We start from the raw sequence: 16,781 nt of genomic DNA on the forward strand, positions 1-16,781 counted from the left end.
CCTCACGGAATATCTTGGGGTGTCTTCTTTCCGAAATGGGGTCCCATGTGGGCTATTTATACTGCCCTGGCATTTTAGGGGCCCTAAAGCGTGAGAAGAAGTCTGGAATATAAATGTCTAAAAAAATTTACGCATTTGGATTCCGTGAGGGGTATGGTGAGTTCATGTGAGATTTTATTTTTTGACACAAGTTAGTGGAATATGAGACTTTGTAAGAAAAAAAAAATAATAATAATAATAATTCCGCTAACTTGGGCCAAAAAAATGTCTGAATGGAGCCTTACAGGGGGGTGATCAATGACAGGGGGGTGATCAATGACAGGGGGGTGATCAATGACGGGGGTGATCAGGGAGTCTATATGGGGTGATCACCCCTCTGTCATTGATCACCCCCCTGTAAGGCTCCATTCAGACATCCGTATGTGTTTTGCGGATCCGATCCATGTATCCGTGGATCCGTAAAAAACATACGGACGTCTGAATGGAGCCTTACAAGCGGGTGATCAATGACAGGGGGGTGGTCAATGACAGGGGGGTGATCAGGGAGTCTATATGGGGTGATCAGGGGTTAATAAGGGGTTAATAAGTGACAGGGCGGTGTAGTGTAGTGGTGTTTGGTGCTACTTATTACTGAGCTGCCTGTGTCCTCTGGTGGTCGATCCAAGCAAAGGGGACCACCAGAGGACCAGGTAGCAGGTATATTAGACGCTGTTATCAAAACAGCGTCTAATACACCTGTTAGGGGTTAAAAAAATCACATCTCCAGCCTGCCAGCGAACGATCGCCGCTGGCAGACTGGAGATCCACTTGCTTACCTTCCGATCCTGTGAACGCGTGCGCTCACAGGAAATCTCGCGTCTCGCGAGATGACGCGTATATGCGTGACTGTGCGCAGAGCTGCCGCCTCCGGAACGCGATCCTGCGTTAGGCGGTCCGGAGGCTGTTAAAGGCTTCCCAGGCACCTTTGCAAGCAGGTGTAGGACACAGCTTCTGGCATCCACACCTTCCAGTTTAAACTGTCACGGTGGGGAGTGGGGGAAACCCCCCACCGTGCGGTGTCAAAGGGTAAAGGGGATCAGCCAGGCCAAAAAGGAGTAATAAGGGAGCAGGTCACTTCCTACAATATCCCTAATCCTCTCCCTGCCCTCTCACCGTATGAGCGGACCCCGATGGTGGGATGGCTCATACCCTGGATACCTAATATCCTGAATCTCCCTGGAAATCCCTCACTTAGGAGCAGGGGAGAGACGACCTGTTCATCGCAGTAATGGAGGAACAGGAGTCTCTATCTAAGGCCAGGCTGCAAGGAGAGGGGAACACATACAGCATATGGAGATGGCAGGTAAGCGACACCCATAACACACTTACCTGCCACAGACACACTGACTGGAACCCGTGCACAAGGGATGATGTCCACACCAACATAAAAGGACACAGCACACACACCACAAACCACACAGGAACCCAGGACACCATAGCTGCAATAACGTGAGACACCACAAGAACATCTATGACCACAAGGGTGGCCCTCACTGGACAGATGGAATATGAAGACCAGGAGGATAGCTCCAGCATACACCATGGCTGGAGTACCCCACAGCTTCAGGCATCCAGCAGAGGCTAAATAGCCCAAGCAGCCACACCCACACAAACATAAACCCAGTGTTAACAAAACACTAGGAAGGGAGTTAACCCTTCCAACACCAGACAAAGGAAGAAACCAACTTAAAGGGGAAGTGCACACACAAGGATAGAAAGCTACACATTGCCGCAGGCAACAACATGCGTGGCAAACATGTCACGGCAATCACCCAGATCGCCGAGACAACCGCAAGTGTAGCATCAGTGTCACAGCGCACACCATAGGCCGTGACAAAACCCTGAGGACAGATAGGCCATCTGTCAGAAAAACACTGGAAAATAGAAGTTCAAAGATTCAGAAAACCACCTTCAAGTCAGGTTAGAATCAGGCGAGAGTTATTACCAGCCAAAGACTTTTATTACTTCAAAGCCTATGAAGCAGTAGCTTTTATATATAGCTAAAAGTTCTTTATTTTCATGACTATGAAGGCATCAAAACTATGAATTAACATATGTGGAATTATATACATAACAAACAAGTGTGAAACAACTGAAAATTCGTCATATTCTAGGTTCTTCAAAGTAGCCACCTTTTGCTTTGATTACTGCTTTGCACACTCTTGGCATTCTCTTGATGAGCTTCAAGAGGTAGTCCCCTGAAATGGTCTTCCAACAGTCTTGAAGGAGTTCCCAGAGATGCTTAGCACTTGTTGGCCCTATTTCCTTCACTCTGCGGTCCAGCTCACCCCAAACCATCTCGATTGGGTTCAGGTCCGGTGACTGTGGAGGCCAGGTCATCTGGCGCAGCACCCCATCACTCTCCTTCATGGTCAAATAGCCCTTACTTTCAAAGTTTTCCCAATTTTTCGGCTGACTGACTGACCTTCATTTCTTAAAGTAATGATGGCCACTCGTTTTTCTTTACTTAGCTGCTTTTTTCTTGCCATAATACAAATTCTAACAGTCTATTCAGTAGGACTATCAGCTGTGTATCCACCTGACTTCTCCTCAACGCAACTGATGGTCCCAACCCCATTTATAAGGCAAGAAATCCCACTTATTAAACCTGACAGGGCACACCTGTGAAGTGAAAACCATTTCAGGGGACTACCTCTTGAAGCTCATCAAGAGAATGCCAAGAGTGTGCAAAGCAGTAATCAAAGCAAAAGGTGGCTACTTTGAAGAACCTAGAATATGACATATTTTCTGTTGTTTCACACTTGTTTATGTATATAATTCCACATGTGTTAATTCATAGTTTTGATGCCCTCAGTGTGAATCTACAATTTTCATAGTCATAGTCATGAAAATAAAGAAAACTCTTTGAATGAGAAGGTGTGTCCAAACTTTTGGTCTGTACTGTATATATATATATATATATATATATATATATATATATATAGGTAAGGCTGTTACTTATGCCGCTTGTTACCGTCCAGCCAGGCGCCCGTGCATCACGCATCACTTGCGGATTCGCTCTCCCTCATCTTCCATCCGAGGTCCTGCTTCCTGTCTCCTGCGCACGCGCTACTGAGGTCTGGAGCGCCGATCGTCAGGCTCCCAGGTAATCGGGGCTCAGCTAGCTCCGCTCCGGCTTAGCCTCACGCCTAGCCTGGATTCCAGCACCCGGTGGTGCAAGGTGTAGACGGGGCCGGGGAGCGGCGTCACAGTGTGGTTTTATGCATCTAACATGCGGTGCGGAGGTGTCATGAGTGGGTTGGTTAGGTCCTGGTTCTTTAGCAGGCTGGTAGGGGTATAAACTTGCATTTGCCGTTTGGCTTGATGCAAGGTGGGGGTCCCGGGCCATTCAAGGGGGCTCAGTTCCGGTTGCACTCTGCCAGCTTGCTAAGGGGCAGTTATGCACTTACTTCAGGTTCACCTTCCCACACACGTCCCTGACATCCAGCGCTCAGCAGATGTCCTGCGAGCTACTGCAGCTGTTGATCTGGCTCTATGTATGTGATGGTAACGTGGAGCGACAATACTCATGTCGTCCAGTCTGTTCCTCCGCTTTATCATCATTTTACCAGAACTTGCGGTTTTGGTACTTTCATGTGGTTAACATTCCCTGGATCGCTCAGGCTGTCGGTATCTCCTGGTTCGTTCGGGGTGTCGGTGTCCCTGGGTCGCCCAGGTTGTCCGTTCTCCTGGACCACCCAGGGTCTCCGTGTCTCCTGGATCCTTCAGGGTGTTAGTGTCTTCTGGATCGCCCAGGGTCTCAATGTGCCTGGATCGCCCAGGGTGTCTGTGTTCTCCTGGATCACTCAGGGCGCTCGTCTATCATCTTTAATTCTGACGTTGTTTTTCCTTCCTTTAGATTGGCTATTACTTTTTGCGCTTTTCCTACTTTTCGTCCAGGCAATTCTGAGGCATTCCCTGGTAAGTCGGTTAGAGATGGTTACTGGGGCTGGGTCAAACGTCGGTTTATACTCAGGGTCATTTTATTTCATTAGTTCCAACATAAACAATTGGGGTTTTGGAGCCGGGTTTCCAAATCCGTTCGTGTCCTGTCAGGTAGGTCTTTTTCATCCGATGAACATTTTACACGCCTCCAGTCTCTCACATTCTCCCATCTGCTCTCTCCGCATCCGTCTGTGCTTCTTCTTCCATTTTTCTAGGTGGTCATAATTCATCTTTTTTCTCAGGTCAAGTATGTCCCACATCTCCGATATGGATGACAACATCTCCATGCCAGGAACCTCCGTCTCAGGGCACAACAGCGGCACATCCTTGAGAAATTGGACGGTGCCGAAATTGATTGCTGAGCTTAATCGCAGGGGGATCCGGCATCCCGCGTCTGCTCGCAAAGCTGAATTATATCGCCTGCTGATGACGGCCTTGGGTCCGATGGCGGAACAATCCAACTTCGAGTCCAAACAGCTGGCTCTAGCCCAGATCCAGTCTTCCATCAGTGGTCTTGCTGGCTCGGTCACAGACATTCAGGCTAGGGTAGCAGTCTTGGAAACCAGGCCGCAATATCCAGGTTCGGCAGCCACCCCTGCCATTCCTCAGGACGTTGCAGGTAGGCCTTCTGCAACTCCTCAAATCGCCCCTTCTCATTTTGTTCCGGAGCATATCAAAAAGGATATCCTGGCAGGCAAGGACGTGAATTTGGTGTCCATACTTATTGCCTCCCGGGATATTTCTGAGAATCGGGTCATCAACTGCGGAGAGGTTTCTGTAGTGTTGAAGGCTAAGGATGCTCGGCTAAATAGGAAGTTATCTATTTCTGAGTTCATTCTGGCCTTCAGCCTCTACAGGGACGTGGTGTGCTCCGCTCAGCCAGCTCGCAGGGAAGAGTTGGATACTTATTTGTACCGGATTACGGACTTGGGGCACAAATACGGCGGCTCGGCTTTTTACGACTACCATCGTTCTTTTTCTGCCAAAGCCGCTGCTGCTCTGAACCAGTTTCAGTTCGTGTCAAACTGGGCAGACTTGGACATGGAGTTGTTTTGCCGACACTTTGCGGGTCTCAAGGCCCCTCTTTGTGCCATCTGCCAGTCCATTTTTCATTCCACTGAGTGGTGCCCTAATCCGGTGCAAGCCCCGCAGTCAGCTCCCTCGCCAGGTCCTTCCGGGTCCTCCAGGTTTTCATCTTCCTTAGATAAGCTGGGCAGACCAAGTTTGTACCTCGGTAGCAGCCAGGTATGCAATAATTTTAATGCTAAGGGCTGTGCCTTTAATTCCTGCCATGCGCTCCACATTTGTTCTCTTTGTTTTCGGGCTCATCCCCGTCCCTCCTGTCCCAGGAAGACAGCCAAGGATTCCTGACTAGCCGACATCAATTTGGAATTATTGGCTGTTCTTCTGCGGGACCACCCCGATCGTCCTTTTGTCACCTTCTTGTTGGATGGGTTCAGAGAGGGTTTCCACACTGGCCTTATTACACTTCCCCAGGGCTGCTGGGCAGGCCCCAATCTGTTATCCGCTGCCAGCGATCCTGAAGCAGTAACTTCCCTCATCCAATCGGAGGTCGACAAAGGGTTCATTATTGCTCCCTTTTCAGAGATTCCATTCCAATCATGGCGCATCAGTCCCATTGGCCTTGTTACAAAGCAATCTTCTAATAAAAAGCGTCTCATCTATGATCTCTCTGCGCCTCATATGTTGTCCATCCCCAGTCTCAACTCACTCATTCCCTCTGAGGAATATTCTATGCAATATTCTTCAGTCGATGAGGCCATTCAGTACATTCTGCAAGCAGGGGCCGGGGCTTGGTTGGCCAAGGTAGATATAGCCGATGCTTTTAATCAGCTTCCAATCCATCTGCAGCTTTGGATTATGGCATCAAGTGGGCGGATAAATTCTACTTCGCCACCCGGCTCACCTTTGGGTCTAAAAGTAGCCCGTGGCTTTTTGAACAACTGGCCAAAGCCCTGCATTGGATCCTCATCCATCACGGCGGTTTATCCATGATCGTCCACTACCTGGATGACTTCCTTATTGTAGAAAGGCTCAGACAGGTCCCATCCATTCCAAGCACACTGCTGGATATTTTTTCCCGTCTTCAGGTCCCTGTCGCTGCCGCCAAGACTGAGGGTCCGGCCACCAAGGTCACCTTCCTGGGCATCATTTTGGATACAGTCAAGATGGAGGCCAGCCTCCCCAGCGAGAAATTGCTTCGGATCCGCTCAGCTATCTCTCAGGCGGTCCGGTCCCACTCTCTGACCAAGGTCGAGTTGCAATCCTTGCTGGGGATGCTTAACTTTGCCACCAGAATTATGCCTCAAGGCAGGGCCTTTCTTTCCAGGTTGTTATGTCTTCTGCCCTCTGCTCCAGAGCAGGATTCTGTCGTCCATCTAGACAGCCAGGCCATCGCGGACCTGGTCATGTGGAACAGTTTTCTCTCCAACTGGAATGGCATTTCCCTGTTCGTTCCACAGTGGGACTCTTCTTCTCCAGGTTCGCTGCCATTTTCAGGTCCCACTGGCTGGCCGCCGGATGGCCGCCAGAATTAGCCTCAGACTCAGCAGCTCTCAAATCTTCTCCCCTTCTGGAACTGTATCCCGTCGTGGCTGCAGCTCAGGTTTGGGGTCACTATTGGTGACTTCGTCACGGATAGTCAGACCTTGGTGGACATTGTTAACAAAGGCAGGGCCCAGTCCTTCAAGATTATGGCCTTGTTGCGCAAACTAGTCTGGTTGTCCCTCCGCCACAATTTTCATATGCAATGTGTCCACATTTCAGGCGAACAGAATAGGGCCGCGGACGCTCTTTCCCGTTTTAATTTTCTGGTTTTTTTTCAGGAAATGCCCGACGCGGATCGGTCAGGTGGCCCGTGCCTCAATTCGGCAACGGTTATTCTAAGCTGAATGTACCTGCACTCGTCAGATCGCAGAAGATAAGCAGCTTAAGGCTTGGCAAGTACCAGCTCGGGAGACTGGTTGGGAATCCCTTGTTCCGTTGACTCTCCCCATTTAGTATGTGTTGCACAATTTTCAACGCTGTCCAGTGCACATCTTGCATGATGTATGCAGTCCTGGAACAGGAGTTCAAGGGTGTATATCTTTGTTCTAGATGTGAGCAAATTACCCGTTTGGAATCGCAGATCGAGTCTCTAAATGGGTAAGTTGCAACACTGAGAGGCATTGATAATTTGCAAAAGAGTTTGCTTCTCACCGAGCAAGCACTCTTTGGGGTAGATGAGGGGGAGGGTGACAGAGAGGAGGCTGAGGAAAGTGAGGTAGCTAGCTGGGTAAAAGTTAGAAAGCGGGGTAGAGGGAAGAGTGCCAGGGAGGCTAGCCCTGATCTGACACACCCCAACAAGTTTGCACGTTTGGCAGATGAGGGGGATGTCAGTCCGGGGACGGCACTGCTGCAGCCAGACACTTCCTCTGCCAGTCAGGGGAATGTCAGCTCCAGTAAGCAGGGAACCAGGAGAGCAGGGCAGGCCAGACAGGTGCTGGTAGTGGGAGACTCCATTATTAGGGGAACAGATAGGGAAATCTGTCACAAAGACCGTGATCGCCGAACAGTGTGCTGTCTTCCTGGCGCTAGAGTTCGACACATCGCGGATCGGGTTGACAGATTACTGGGAGGGGCTGGAGACGATCCAGCGGTCATGGTCCATATCGGAACCAATGACAAAGTTAGAGGTAGGTGGAGAGTCCTTAAAAATGATTTAAGGGATTTAGGTCAAAAGCTGAGGGCAAGGACCTCAAAGGTAGTATTTTCCGAAATACTGCCTGTACCACGAGCCACACAAGAAAGGCAATGGGAGATTAGGGAGATTAACAAGTGGCTCAAGAACTGGTGTAGGAAGGAGGGGTTTGGGTTCCTTGAGAACTGGGCCGATTTTTCTATCGGCTACAGGCTCTATCGTAGGGACGGGCTGCACCTCAATGGGGAAGGGGCAGCTGTGCTGGGGAGAAAGATGGCTAGAAGGTTGGAGGAGTGTTTAAACTAGGGACTGGGGGGGAGGGTAATTACGTTATAGGAGGGGAAGATAGTGCAGATAGAGACCGGGGGCAAGGTAATAAGAATGGGGGAGGAATGGAAGGAGGGACTAGAACAGTTCAGAAGGAAAGGTGTAGGGTAAAAAATATACATAAACCTCTCAAATGTATGTATACTAATGCCAGAAGCCTGACTAATAAAACTGGTGAACTGGAATTAGTGATGTGTGAGGAGGACTATGACATAGTGGGAATAACTGAGACATGGCTGGATGATAGCTATGACTGGGCAGTTAATGTACAAGGTTACAGTCTGTTTAGAAAGGATCGTCAAAACCGGAGAGGGGGAGGGGTCTGCCTTTATATAAAGTCCTGTCTAAAGCCCACAGTCCGAGAAGATATAAGTGAGGGACATGAACATGTGGAGTCACTATGGGTAGAGATACATGGAGCTAAAAACAACAATAAATTACTAATAGGAGTTTACTATAAACCACCTAATATACCAGAGTCCACAGAAAATCTACTACTAAACGAGATAGACGAGGCGGCAAATCATAATGAGGTGGTTATTATGGGGGACTTCAACTACCCAGATATAGACTGGGAAACTGAAACTTGTATATCTCATAAGGGAAACAGGTTCGTGGCAATAACCAAAGACAATTACCTCTCCCAACTGGTTCAGGACCCGACTAGAGGGACGGCCATACTGGACTTAGTATTAACCAATAGACCGGACAGAACAACAGACGTGCAGGTCGGGGGACACCTGGGAAATAGTGACCATAAAGTAATAACCTTCCAATTATCATTCAAAAGAGCGTTTCTACAGGGAGGAACAAAAATACCAAACTTCAAAAAAGCTAAATTTAGCCAACTAAGAGAGGCCATAGGCCAAACTAACTGGGACAAAGTCCTCACAAATACAGACACAAAATGGGATATCTTTAAAAACATCCTAAAAACTCATTGTGAGAGGTACATACCGTATGGTAATAAAAGGTTAAGGAACAAAAAGAAACCAATGTGGATAAACAGAACTGTAAAGAAAGCAATAAATGACAAAAAGAAAGCATATAAAACACTAAAACAGGAGGGTTGCATGGAAGCACTGAAAAACTATAAGGAAAAAAATAGAACATGTAAAAAACAAATAAAAGCGGCCAAACTAGAGACCGAGAGATTAATTGCCAAAGAGAGTAAAACTAACCCTAAAATGTTCTTCAATTATATAAATGTTAAAAAGTATAAATCTGAAGGTGTTGGCCCTTTAAAGAGTAATGAGGGGGGAGTCGCAGAGAGCGACGAGGAGAAAGCAAAGCTGTTAAATATTTTTTTCTCCAATGTATTCACTGAGGAAAATAAATTGTCAGATGACATGCAGAATGCAAAAATAAATTCCCCATTAAAAGTGTCCTGTCTGACCCAGGAAGAAGTACATCAGCGACTTAAAAAGATTAAAATAGACAAATCGCCAGGACCGAATGGCATACACCCCCGTATCCTAAAGGAATTAAGTAATGTCATAGCCAGACCCTTATTTCTGATATTTGCAGACTCTATACTGACAGGGAATGTCCCACAGGATTGGCGCGTGGCATATGTGGTGCCAATATTCAAAAAGGGTCCAAAAACAGAGCCTGGAAACTATAGGCCAGTAAGTTTAACATCTGTTGTGGGTAAACTGTTTGAAGGTTTTCTGAGAGATGCTATATTAGAGCATCTCAACGGAAATAAGCAAATAACGCCATATCAGCATGGCTTCGTGAGGGATCGGTCATGTCAAACTAATTTAATCAGTTTCTATGAGGGGGTAAGTTCTAGACTTGACAGCGGCGAATCAATGGATATCGTATATCTGGACTTCTCCAAAGCATTTGACACTGTACCGCATAAAAGGTTAGTATATAAAATGAGAATGCTCGGACTGGGAGAAAATCTGTATGTGGGTAAGTAACTGGCTGAGTGATAGAAAACAGAGGGTGGTTATTAACGGTACACACTCAGATTAGGTCACTGTCACTAGCGGAGTACCTCAGGGGTCAGTATTGGGCCCTATTCTCTTCAATATATTTATTAATGATCTTGTAGAAGACTTGCATAGTAAAGTATCAATTTTCGCAGATGACACTAAACTTTGTAAAGTAATTTACACTGATGAGGACAGTATACTACTACAGAGGGATCTGGATAGATTGGAGGCTTGGGCAGATAAGTGGCAGATGAGGTTTAACACTGATAAATGTAAGGTTATGCACATGGGAAGGAAAAATGCAAGTCACTGGTACATACTAAATGGTAAAACACTCGGTAACACTGACATGGAAAAGGATCTAGGAATTTTAATAAACAGCAAACTAAGCAGCAAAAACCAGTGTCAGGCAGCTGCTGCCAAGGCCAACAAGATAATGGGTTGCATCAAAAGGGGCATAGATTCCCGTGATATGAACATAGTCCTACCACTTTACAAATCGCTAGTCAGACCACACATGGAGTACTGTGTACAGTTCTGGGCTCCTGTAAACAAGGCAGACATAGCAGAGCTAGAGAGGGTTTAGAGGAGGGCAACTAAAGTAATAACTGGAATGGGGCAACTACAGTACCCTGAAAGATTATCAAAATTAAGGTTATTCACTTTAGAAAAAAGACGACTGAGGGGAGATCTAATTAATAACCGCAGTTATTCTGATTGCATGATTGGAGTCGGGAAGGATTCTTTTATTCCCCTAAAGTGGAGAAAATTGGCTTCTACCTCACAGGGTTTTTTGCCTTCCTCTGGATCAACTTGCAGGATAACAGGCCGAACTGGATGGACAAATGTCTTTTTTCGGCCTTATGTACTATGTTACTATGTTACTATGTTACACTCTGGTCTAGATTCTCTCATAGACAAAGTCAAGGGTCTGGTCAGAAAATCTCTGTCGCGCAATACGGCGAGGAATTATCAGGCCGGCCTGAGAGCGTTTGATAAATTCTCCAAGATTCATCCGAGGGGTCATCATTCCGAAACCTCCTATATCATGTCCTTCTTAGCTCATTGTCACTCTCAACTATCTCTGTCGCACAATACCATCAAACTTTATTTAGCCGGACTACAACACCACTTCATGCTGATTAATCCTCACCGCAGGTCCTTTTTCTCCGTCCAGGCTATTAAGGCCACCCTTCGGGGTATTCAAAAGGAGGGTAAGGGGTCCGTTAGCCGTAGGCAACCAGTGTCTAGCGAGTTGTTTAGGGATCTCTCCTTATCGTTGGACGGTAATCCTTTTTGGCCCTCCACTAGCCTGATTCTAAAAGCGGCCATGTATCTAATTTTTTATGGGTTCCTTAGGCCCGGGGAAGTTCTAGCCGGCTCAAACTGTCAGAGCCATCCTTTGAAGCAACATCTGTCATGGGGCCGTGGTCATTATACTCTCCTCCTACCCTCCACCAAAACCAGCCAGACGGGTCCACCCACTGAGGTCAAATTCTACCCGACCACCAACAATTGGTGCCCGGTTCAGGTGCTTCACCAATTATTGTTACATATTCAGGACTCACTTCCAGACAGCCCGCTCCTGCCACACGCAGGCAAACCTCTCAATGATTCGCAGTTCATATCCTATATCCGTGCCATTGCCCAAAATCTAGGTTATGATCCTAAAGTAATATCGGGGCATTCTTTCCGCATAGGGGCGGCCTCCGCAGCATCTCGGCATCAGGTGCCAGCTCATGTTATTCGGTGCATGGGGCGGTGGCGGTCCTCTTGTTTCACCAGATACATCCCCAACCCTCAAGTAGAGATATCTCGTGCCTTTTGTTCCTTGGCTTTGTAATTCTTATAATAAAGAGTTGTTCCTAATTGTTGTTTTTGCCCCCTTTCTTGGTGTACCCACGACGTGGCTCCTGGCATAATTCAGCCACCTTGCTCAGGGCGGGAGTCTCTGCGTACGCCGACGTCTTTCCTAGCCCTGACCATAAATAGGTAAGGCTGTTACCAGCCTGCATTTGTGGGAGGGGCGTCTGGCTACTTATGCCCCTCGTTACCGTCCAGCCAGGTGCCCGAGCATCACGCCCCTCCCTCCCGCCCCTTTTTCCAGCTTCCACTGGGTATGCCCCCTTTCTTGGTGTACCCACGACGTGGCTCCTGGCATAATTCAGCCACCTTGCTCAGGGCGGGAGTTTCTGCGTACGCCGACGTCTTTCCTAGCCCTGACCATAAATATATATATAGGACTAAGAGCCTGTTTCTTTTGAGGACTTACATTACCTTACCCCTGTATGCATGAGACTGTATTTCATACTTGGATGTACCAACAGACTCTTTATTACTTAGATGTAATGTTACCAGGAGCAAAGTTCAGTAAAAGTTATAAGTTGGATTGCACCATCCTTGTCTCAGTCTTCGGTTCCTCAGTTAACACTACAGTAAATGGTTGTACCACCACAAAAGGTAGTGGCATCACGACTAAAAGGGACATTGCCATAGGCACATTAATACAGAACAACAAGGGCACCACAAACCACCATCTGGCCTGTGTCCCTTACACCAGAGTGTGCCCCAGAGAATTCTTGTGCCGTTCTCCTCATCACTTGTGCAGACCTGCCCAGGGACGACATAACCGTGAGTAACCAGAACTGTATTTACCTCGGCCCACCTATTGCTCACACCGTGACCTCACGTATAATTCCCCTGTTGGTCTGGCATTAGTAATGGACGAACATCTGCCGGGACAGTTCGCGAACGCGATCAAATGTTCGCGAACCGCAAGTTCACGGCGGGTCCCATTCATTTTAATGGCAGGCAAACCTGAAAAACCTTCAGCTCTTATTTGCAGCCAAGAAATAATTACTAGAAGTGCACAAATAGTCCCACAACATGGACAGTGACATACCAGATGTATTATTCGAATTAGCGATCTCCATTTATTATTTTTTTCAGTGCGAAATATCGGCAATATAATTTTTGGGTACGCGCATGCGCATAAGCACTATACAGTACCCAGATGAACTATAAAGAAAGTATATTGGTATATAACACCCCGCTTCAATCAGTTTTGGGGGGACTGGTATATCACACCAGTAGAAATGATTTGTTCCAATAACACTTGTCCCTCTATATACCTGCAGTATCGCAGCAGAACCACACACAACTGCCGCACAATACAAATGCACTATAATATACTTTCTAACATAGAAAGTATATTATAACATTGTACAAGGAAGGCAATCCATTAGAATATACATAAAGATAAAACATAACCTTTAATAATGTAAGTGTTTTGCGGATCTGTAAAACACAGACATGGCAATGTGCATTCCGCAATTTGGGGACCGCACATCGCCGGCACTATAATAGAAAATGCCTAATCTTGTCTGCAATTGCGGACAAGAATAGGACATGTTCTATTTTTTTGCGGAAACGGAAGCACGGATCCTCAAATGCGTATGCGGACATCACATTCCGGCCCCATTGAAAATGAATTGGTCTGCACCCGTTCCGCAAAATTGCGGAACAGATGTGGACCCATTTTGCGGACGTGTGAATGGAAAAGATATCCCTCAAAATGAAAATAAATTAAATTATTAAAGTTAAGCAAAAAGCATAGATGTGGTAGGCAATAACAAGTGCTCGGCGGCACTAAATCAGGTGCTCGGCGGCATCAAATCAGAAACCATATGTCCTACCACAATCCGGGGGGTTCCAGTGCACATCCATGAATCCTGGAGGGAAAGCAAAAAACATCTATCCCTGGGCTAGATGATGATGTAGTATTGAAGGACAGGGTGGGCAAAGATCTGTTCCTGATATTGCCCTACTGGGGGGTGCTATTCTGGCCGTGATAACCTAACCACAGACCACCCGCCCTGATAAGAGCGACCCCGTCTGGAACCTTACCCTATATAAAAATGGCCCTAGTAAGCCCCTAGCCCCTAGGCCCCTGACTTCCAGGTGATCACTATATAGATCTATGTGTTTTTGACTCATTATAAAAGTATATTATAAGTATATTGCACCCCTCTGTGTATCACACCTATCGATAGCACACCTATACCAGTCCTTAAAAGGACTTATGTGGCCCTATTAGCTAGTGTTTGGTGTCCCTAACAGCCTGTCCCTGCTCCACACAGCAACCTCTCCCTACACTGGCAAAACACTGAATGTAAAATGGCGGCCAGATCAGGTTTATTTATAAGGTAAGGGGTATGTCCATGTGCTGAAATGTCTCAATTGGCTGTCCTGTACCAACTGATGAATGTGTCATGGGTCAAAGTTCTTCATAATGTAAAAGAATATGGCGGGCGCGAATTTCTCCATATGTTCGCATGTTCGGCGAATCGCGAACACGCAAAGTTCGCCGCAAAACGACCACCGGGCGAACCGCAAGGCCATCTCTATCTGACATACCGAATAATTAATCTTGGCGTCACCACGAACAGGATTCATTCCTTTGTGCCTTTACTGAACTGTGTGAACAGGATTTGCAAACCCCTGCGCCATTACAGACTGCCTATTGTGAATGAGCCCCAACTGTTGGATTGCTTTTATTGAGCCAAAAAAACCTGTTTAGGCTGTTTAGAGACTGTCTGCATGTATTGCGCTACACTTCTACTACAAAACCGCATCTTTAAAACTGCAAAATTGTGGATTTTTCAAAAGTCAATAGCGCTGCTTGCTTTATTTGAATGGACTGTTTTACACTTAAAATTGCCGCCAGAAGTACTTGTGGTTGTTTGCTGCGCCATCACAGAGCAGCTTGGCGGTAAAAACGAAGTCACAGCCCCTCAAATTGTGAAAATATTGGCGCCACTGTGCTGAGAAGCGGGAATGGTATTTCTGCTGTGCCATAACCTAATTTGCATGGACAATATACACGCCGCCACCCCTATACTGGAGTACCTAGGGGGCGTGCTAGAGACAAGGCGGAGTCTGCCTTCGGAGATACTGGAAGTGACTGCTTTGCCGGACATGTCAGCGAGCGGAGCAACAAGAGAGACTTCTGCGCTTAGAGGGCCACAGCCCGGGACAGGACAAGAGATTGGTGAGCCATATGCCTACTCTCCGGGATCGGAGATGTCGCCCTACCCCTGTCGGCAGCCATGTAAGAGTTTTCTCAGGCTGAGTCCCTTGTGGCCTGCTCTCATGGAAGAGATAGGAGCTGCTGCGGTGCTCAAGACGACTCAAACAAAAATTTACTTTGAAAAGGTTGCCAAAGCCATCCATGAGGACCCTAGAGACTGTCAGCCAAGCTTGGAACGGAGGTCGGGCACGGTTGTCACCTTTGATAAGGACCGGGGTTTTGGATTCATCAAAGATCACACTACAGGCCGGGACCTATATGTTAATCGAAGGTCCGTCAAGCGGAATTACTTATTGGGGTACATGCATAAACTCTGGGAGGGGGAACAAGTGGCATTCACCCCTGCTGAGGGCCTGAGAGATCCGTACGCTACAGCGGTGACCAGCCTGCGGCCTAAGTCAGAAAATTGGGAGGACTCAGATGAAACTTGTCTCCCAGAGACTGAACAAGAGGTCCCACTGGAGCCCATCCGAACCACCTACCAGGAGAAAGCTGCGTTCATTGGACCTATTATCTTCTGTCGGACAAGACTTTCTTCATCACGTTTGTGCCTGTTTTTGCACATGTTTTCCCTTTAACCATTTTTTCAGGTTGATTTGGGATTTTGCTATGGACATGTTTTATAATGTTTTAAGCCATATGCCCAGAAGGACATTTTCTGTGATCATCTCTTAAAAGTTTTATATGCTAAAATACTATATTTTCACTTTGATATATGCCAATACTTATTGGGACTCTTTATTACTTGCCATGGACTTTATTGCCCTTACTTATGATCGTCGCCCATGTTTCCCCGTCAAGCACCGAAAAGTGTCAACACCCATTATTCACCCAGACCAGTGATATATATATATATATTATATGTGACGTATTTGGCTAGAATGTCTTTATAGTACATTACAAAGTCCACATTTATATTTGCTCTTTTTTGGAGCAGCTGCCGACATGGAACAGATAGCAAGATGGCGCAGAAGTCACTGGATGTGGCCGAGCTGAACGCGTTGTGTCCACAGCAGGGACTGGACAAAACTGGAGATGATCTTCCCCTTGAAGCCACGAATCATCCGCAAAGAATCTGACAAATAGAAAAGACAACATTATAGACGTGACATAATCTCCTGGGAGTAACGTCTGCATTTACAGGATCCTCCAGATCTGAACTTCAGAAGCTGCTGAAATGAAGATGGAAGATGCAGAATTGTCACCATCTGCGTCTCCCATATCTAGAGAAATCTCCTCCCGGACGGCACAATTTCCGTGCACCCCCTTCTCATGACTGAGTTTGGGGTGTAAGGCTCTGTGTTGGGGCCAGGACTTGGTGCTCGTCACTTGCCCGCTGGTTTATTAGTAGGATTAGAGGTACGAGTACAATGAGGGACACCGAATGGAAAGTCTATTCACCTACCATGATGTATCGGACTAGCAGAGCTGAGATTGTAGAACAGGTGCAGTGATCAGGAGGATGGTCAGACAACCCGAAGAGGAACAGTGAAGATGTAGTAGGGCTGAGTATGCAGTACAGAATCAGGAGGCAGAAGAATAGTCGTACGGTCCAGGGGTCATCATCGAGGATCAAGCAGAGCCGAGTGCGCGGTACAGAATCAGGAGGCAGAAGAATAGTCGTACGGTCCAGGGTCAGCAACGGGGGTCAATCAGAGCCGAGTGCGCGGTACAGAGGGATCATCCGAAATCATAGTCAAATCAGATCGGATCATAACTAAAATCAAATACAAAATCC

At 47.0% G+C, this 16,781-nt stretch overlaps 1 pseudogene; it reads left to right on the forward strand.

Moving 5' to 3' along the window:
* The first annotated feature begins 6,874 nt into the window (after nucleotides 1-6,874).
* On the forward strand, nucleotides 6,875-6,993 carry LOC120996875 (annotated as a pseudogene).
* Nucleotides 6,994-16,781: the final 9,788 nt, after the last annotated feature.

Source organism: Bufo bufo, chromosome 3 (assembly GCF_905171765.1).
Source record: "Bufo bufo chromosome 3, aBufBuf1.1, whole genome shotgun sequence".
In the NCBI taxonomy this organism is placed as follows: Eukaryota; Metazoa; Chordata; class Amphibia; order Anura; family Bufonidae; genus Bufo; species Bufo bufo.